Raw genomic sequence first — 6,000 nt, 5'->3', positions numbered from 1 at the left:
ACATAAACACAGCATACTTGAAACAAAAATCTGAAATATACAGGAAATCGGCGATAGAATCATACCTTAAACTGAAATCCGACAAACCATATGAGCGAGTGTGCTCACAGCATTCATGTTTTGCTGATCAGACAGCAAAATGTATTCAATCGTGAGAGAACAAAAAAAATGTAAAACGAAAGCACTTTGAACAATATACCCACTCAGCAAACCCCATTACTTTCACACTTGTGTACTCGAAAGACATCTCCACTGCCTCAGTCGACGACCCTTGTCCAGAAGCATTAGCAGCCCAACATTGTTTGGTGACAATCCATACAGGTACCTATATAATCAGAGAGTAATGTGAGCAAAAATTAACCGAACTCTGTAACAAACATTTCTCTAGGATATTATATGCTGATAAACTTCAATATCAATTTCTAATATAGAATACAATAAACCAATTTATATGAGAATATACAAAATTATGTATCTGAGTGCATGTCTCTCCCTACACTTGCATCTCTATTGTTTAATGGCCAAGTTCTAAAATGCTGCAAAAAGCCGCACAATGGAATAACAAATTTGTTACTTTTAACCTAATAATGCTAGCCTTTAGATAAATTTAACTGAGACAAAAAAATGCTAGTTTTAAAACATAGGTAAGTCCAGCAGTAACCATTTATACAACAGGTATCCTACTTACTTGCTTCGACGAGTTTTCCGCCTCCAGAAAATAAAGGACAAAACCCACTGAAAGAAAATAAAATCAAAAGAAGATCAATTTTAAGTGGAAATATGATGTTCAGATTGAGAAACATAGAACAGCTGTATTGATGATGCTTCCAACAATGTTAGGAGCAACACTCAGATGAGAGGGTTCCAGGCGAGAATTCAAGAAAACAAGTGGAACAAAATTGATACCATTAAATTAGTAAACGAAGCAAACTTGTTCATGAAAGCTTACTCCATTCAACTCCAATTGTGTGTATAGGATACATATACAAGTAGCAAAAAGAAGGGGCAGGCTTTTGATTCAACAAAAGATGAAAGATGAGGTGCAAGAAATGACCTGCAGATGATATTCAACCAGATATTCTTCATGTAGCAAAGTAATTAATCATGTAACTCTTTTCTGCATAGCCTATGTAACACCCCAACCCGGATACGAGTCCGAGATATCACATTGACTTTTTAAAACAATATTCTTACAAAATAACAAAACGTTTGAACTTATATCAAGAAAATATGATAATATATCGTTGAATTATGTTCGTTATAACAAATTTAAGGAAAAATACGTTTTTATGAACAGTAATATATGGTATAAACAGTATTGTGAACAGTAATGAACAGTATCGTAAACAGTAATATACTCGTGAACAGTACCGAATGCTAAAATTTTCCAGAATGCTACAGGGGTATCGATACCCTGCTACAGTGTACCGATACCCTTGCTACAGTAATTTCGTCCACTTATATAAAACTCATAAAATTTAAACTTCCATTACTATACATTTTACATAAATACGTTTAAAACATTCCAAAACCCGATCAGAGCACACATACTTAATTTAACGACTTTGTTTACATGTCAAACTATTTATCACATAATAATACATACTATTTAAGTTTTTTCTGATTTGGTAGTTGTAGAAGTAATGTTGTCCCAGCTGTCTAACTTTGCTTGTCTATCTTCTCAGATCCTACGTGTGAAACACTCACACGCTAAGTCATCGACTTACTGAGGCATAATAATAAAGACAATGAAATATAATGATAATGCCATCATGAGATGATGTGTGAAAAAATTACATATTTAATCCATACAAGTTACATAACCATATATCTTACATGTAATCTCAACAAATTAACCATCATGGATTCATATAATAAGTTCACTGGCCCATGATATAATAATGAGAACCTGAGGTATGTGAGTACTGTGAGGTTGTGCACTATACTGTCACCACAGCTCGTATAAATTTGCACCGAAGTGCCACGTAGAATTTGTCCCGAAGGACCGCGTAGAAATACACCGTAGTTCCATATAAGATTTGTCCATAAGGACCACATAGAAATTCCTTAAGAATCATATACATATACCAAGGATCAAGTAGGTGTCTCAAAAGACCTCATACATGTTCCAAAGAATACATATATGTCCCGAAGGACCACGTAGAATTATCCCGAAGGACCGCGTAGACCCTTTACTATTGGCATGCCAACTATACTTATAGTTCTCATCTACATAACATGGGCTTTTACAATTCACATAGTTTATATCGCGTAGACATGTAACTTCTAACATATAAACTTAGATCATTTTCATACATATTCACTTAGATCATTTTCACATAATGCATATAATATGAATTTATGTCATGTATCATAATATGAAATGTAATCATGTACCAATGATATTGGAACTAGACTTATCACAAGTCTAGAGTTTAATAGGCTAAGATAACCATGCTATGCATATGCACTCACCTATATTTCCTTCCCTTTCCCTCGATCAATCTTACTTGTCAAATGTTCTGGAACTCGTTTAAGCTCTGTATCTATAGAAATATAATTTTCAAGATGATTATCAGAAGCCTAAACCTTATACTTTGATGCAATTAACTTAAACAAATTTAATGAATCAATATTCAATTTTTCCTTTAGGGGGTATCGATAAACCTCTTGAGGTATCGGTACCCTTATTGCATTCTGTTATTTTTCGTTCAAGAGGGTATTGGTACACATACATAGGGTACCGATACACTCTGCTCAAAACAGGTTTTTTCACCCGAAAATTCATCTACACTTCACCCAAATTTTCTTGTATACAACCCTTATTATGCTATTAAACCCATCTATAACAACTTTAACTAATTTCTATCATTCTAACACTTTATAATCTCCCATATTTCATCCAAATTCTTAAAGCTAAGAATCATACCAAATTTTCCATGTTATCCAAACTTAATTCTAACGCTTATAACTTCTTATTCTCATAGATGACAAGTCAAATTCAACCTCCAAATTCATTTAAACCCTCTTATTCAAAATTTCACTCATCCACTTCTTATCTTTAATCCTTCATAACTTACAAATATTTGAGTTTCTATAACCCTTTTCATCATCATGTTTCCTAAGGCTTCCTTAACCAAAACCATACTTAAATTTTAAGGATTAACCAAAAGAAATCTAACTTACCTTGGCTTGGTTGCTTCACGTTGGAGAAGAGAAGAAGATGAAGATGAAGATGAGAAATATCTGGAACTATGTTTCCCCAATTATGATTCACGTGGGTTTATAAAATACCCACCATAATTATTTAATTATTTAATTATTACCCATTGTTCAATGACCCTTTTACCCTTTTACTCTTCCTTCATTTATTAATTCATCCTAGACCAATATCTTTCAATTAATTCCTTCACTTTTCAATTTATCTAATCTGGTCATTGAATTTTTAAAATTTCACACTTTGGTTACAAACCCGATATTGAGGATATTACAACCTACCTTATAGGTAGGCAGTTTTAATGTCAATTAATTTTGGAAAGATTCAATACATCTTGAAAAATACCTTTGGGATAATATATTACAGCTATTTCAACAATCGTATAGAACACTACAAATAAAGGAACAACTACTATGGATAGGGATGGCAACTCAACCCGAACCGACTCGATCGGGTCGGAATTTTTTTAAAAATTTCGGGTTCGGGTAGGATTTTTTTAAATGCACTGTTCGGGTCGGGTGTAGGGTGAAAAAAATTCGACCCGACCCGACCCGAAAAATATATATATAATTTTACCTTATATATTTAGGGATAATTACAATAATACCCCTCTATATATAATTTTTTCCAATTAAGTCACTGTTTTTATTGAATAAAAATATTTTTTTTTATTATTTCGGGTCGGGTCGAGTCGGGTTTCTAAGTCATATATTCAGGTTGGGTCGAGTGAAACCTTAATTATTTCGGGTCGGGTCGGTCACGAGTGGAGGACCCTTTCTTCTCGGGTCGGATTCGGGTCGGGTGACCCAAAAACCCGACCCATTGCCATCCCTAACTATGGAGAGACTTAGTAAAAAAGCCAAAGTAAATTGTAAAGTTTCAAGAATAAGACATCGCGATGTTGAATAATCCAAAATATAACAGAATGAGAAGGTCAATAATAGAGCAAGATGGTGTAGAATACATACAAAAAAGAACTTTTTGTTCAAACAAATATTACCTTTAAGAATGACATGAATGGAAGGTTTTCAAGTATAGATGGCTTCCTTAAACTCACTTGTCTTTCAGGTCACATTTCCTTGCACAAATGTTGAGCTATTTCTTTTAATAATACCAATTGTGCTTTTTCAGTTCACATCGATATTATTGCTTGTCTCATTGATTCCCTATCAGCCTCAAGGGCCTGAAGCCTTGCGTTAAGCTTCTTGACATCGGGATCGCAAACATCAGGCAGATCAAGTGTATCCCTTGGAGAGTATCCATAATCATCATGATCTCCAACTCCAGGTTTAGGCTCGGAGGGTCCCTCATTTGGCACCCCAGTATGGATTGAATCAACCGTATAAACTCTGTCACTTATATCATCTCCAACTTCTGAAGCATTATCCATTCTTCTTGAGCTGGAAATCATGTCCATTTTTGAAACGAACTCCATCTTCTTGAAGCTGGAATTAAACCTGGGAGAATCACCAGTAAACTCCGAATTGATCTCTTTAGGCATGAACAAGTTTGAACTATCACCTGAAAACCCCCTTGAATGACTTGGTCGCCTAGGAGAGTGACCAACTATTACCTTCTCTGAAACATTCTTTGTTCCAGGGAAACATCCATCCTGTTGACTCAGCTGACTGCTGCTCAGATTCCTCTCCAATTGGCAGATCCTTTGTTCCAGATTTCATAAATGTTCTAGGGGGGCCTCACCAACTGCATATTTCGCAATATCTTCAACATCAGCAGCAGGATTCTCCTTCAGATTGCACTTTGGAGGTGGATAATCATATGGAAGATCAACTGAGCCATCAAAGTTCTCAGCCATGTTTTGAATCTGCCAATCCCGCTCACCATCGACCTCTTCCTCTGTAAGCCCATAACTCAACATCCTATGATTGTAAGCCTCAGCTTCACATGTAAGAGCTTGAATAGTCTGCTCTCTCTTATACAACAAATCCTCCAATAACATTATCTCCTGCTGATCATGCACCATTTTCTCCTCAGCATAAGTCTTGAATTGCCTAGCCTCCATTTGGATCTCCGCCTTATCTCTCTGCAACTTCAATATCATTGACATGGCCTCAGTAGCAGCCGATGATGAGGCATTTCTCTCTTCCTCCAATTCTCTATTCAAATCATGTATAGTGGCCTGTTGGCTGCTAACCATCTCCCGTAAAGCCGCACACTCATTCTCGACTTGGACTTTGACATTGAAGTTAAGATCCAAGCCCGGAACATAAAACCTGTTCGTTGTCTCAAACTCATCGTATTTTCGTTTCACGGACCGAAACCAAGTACTCAAATGTTCACCGACCAAAGAACAGGTAGCACAATCACAATCACAACATTTCACCGGATCACTTGGAACTGACGGTGAATAAACTTCTGACTCCATATATTTATATATGGATTCAAACTCAAGCAAACTAAATATTTACTGACAATTAATTACCGAATAAAGAATCTAAAGAAAGTATAAGAACTTATTGAAGTTCTCTCTTGAATCTCGGATCCTCCAATGAATATTTCTCCTCCCTTTTCTACTCCACTCACCAGCTACATAAATTTCTCCTGGATAAACCAATAACAAAGAAAAGTAGCTGAAAAAAAAATTAATGAAAGATATGCAACTAAAAAGTTCCTTTGAAGCATAAATTTTCCAGGAATCCTTATAAAAATTACTAAGAAGATATAAATAATGCGATAATTTTCAGTTAACATTCAAAGGCTAAAAATTCTCCAGAAAATCTAATCGAAGAAGATATTTTTTGATGAAACAGAGAGAAATGAAA

General features: G+C 35.3%; 1 pseudogene; it reads right to left on the bottom strand.

The window, feature by feature from the left end:
- Positions 1–222: 222 nt before the first annotated feature.
- LOC120116880 lies at positions 223–5,764 on the bottom strand (annotated as a pseudogene).
- Between the last annotated feature and the right edge of the window lie 236 nt (positions 5,765–6,000).

This window comes from Hibiscus syriacus, unplaced genomic scaffold (genome assembly GCF_006381635.1).
Source record: "Hibiscus syriacus cultivar Baekdansim isolate YM2019G1 unplaced genomic scaffold, ASM638163v2 tig00110303_pilon, whole genome shotgun sequence".
NCBI classification, from domain to species: Eukaryota; Viridiplantae; Streptophyta; class Magnoliopsida; order Malvales; family Malvaceae; genus Hibiscus; species Hibiscus syriacus.
This window is presented reverse-complemented; position numbering and strand designations above follow the sequence as displayed.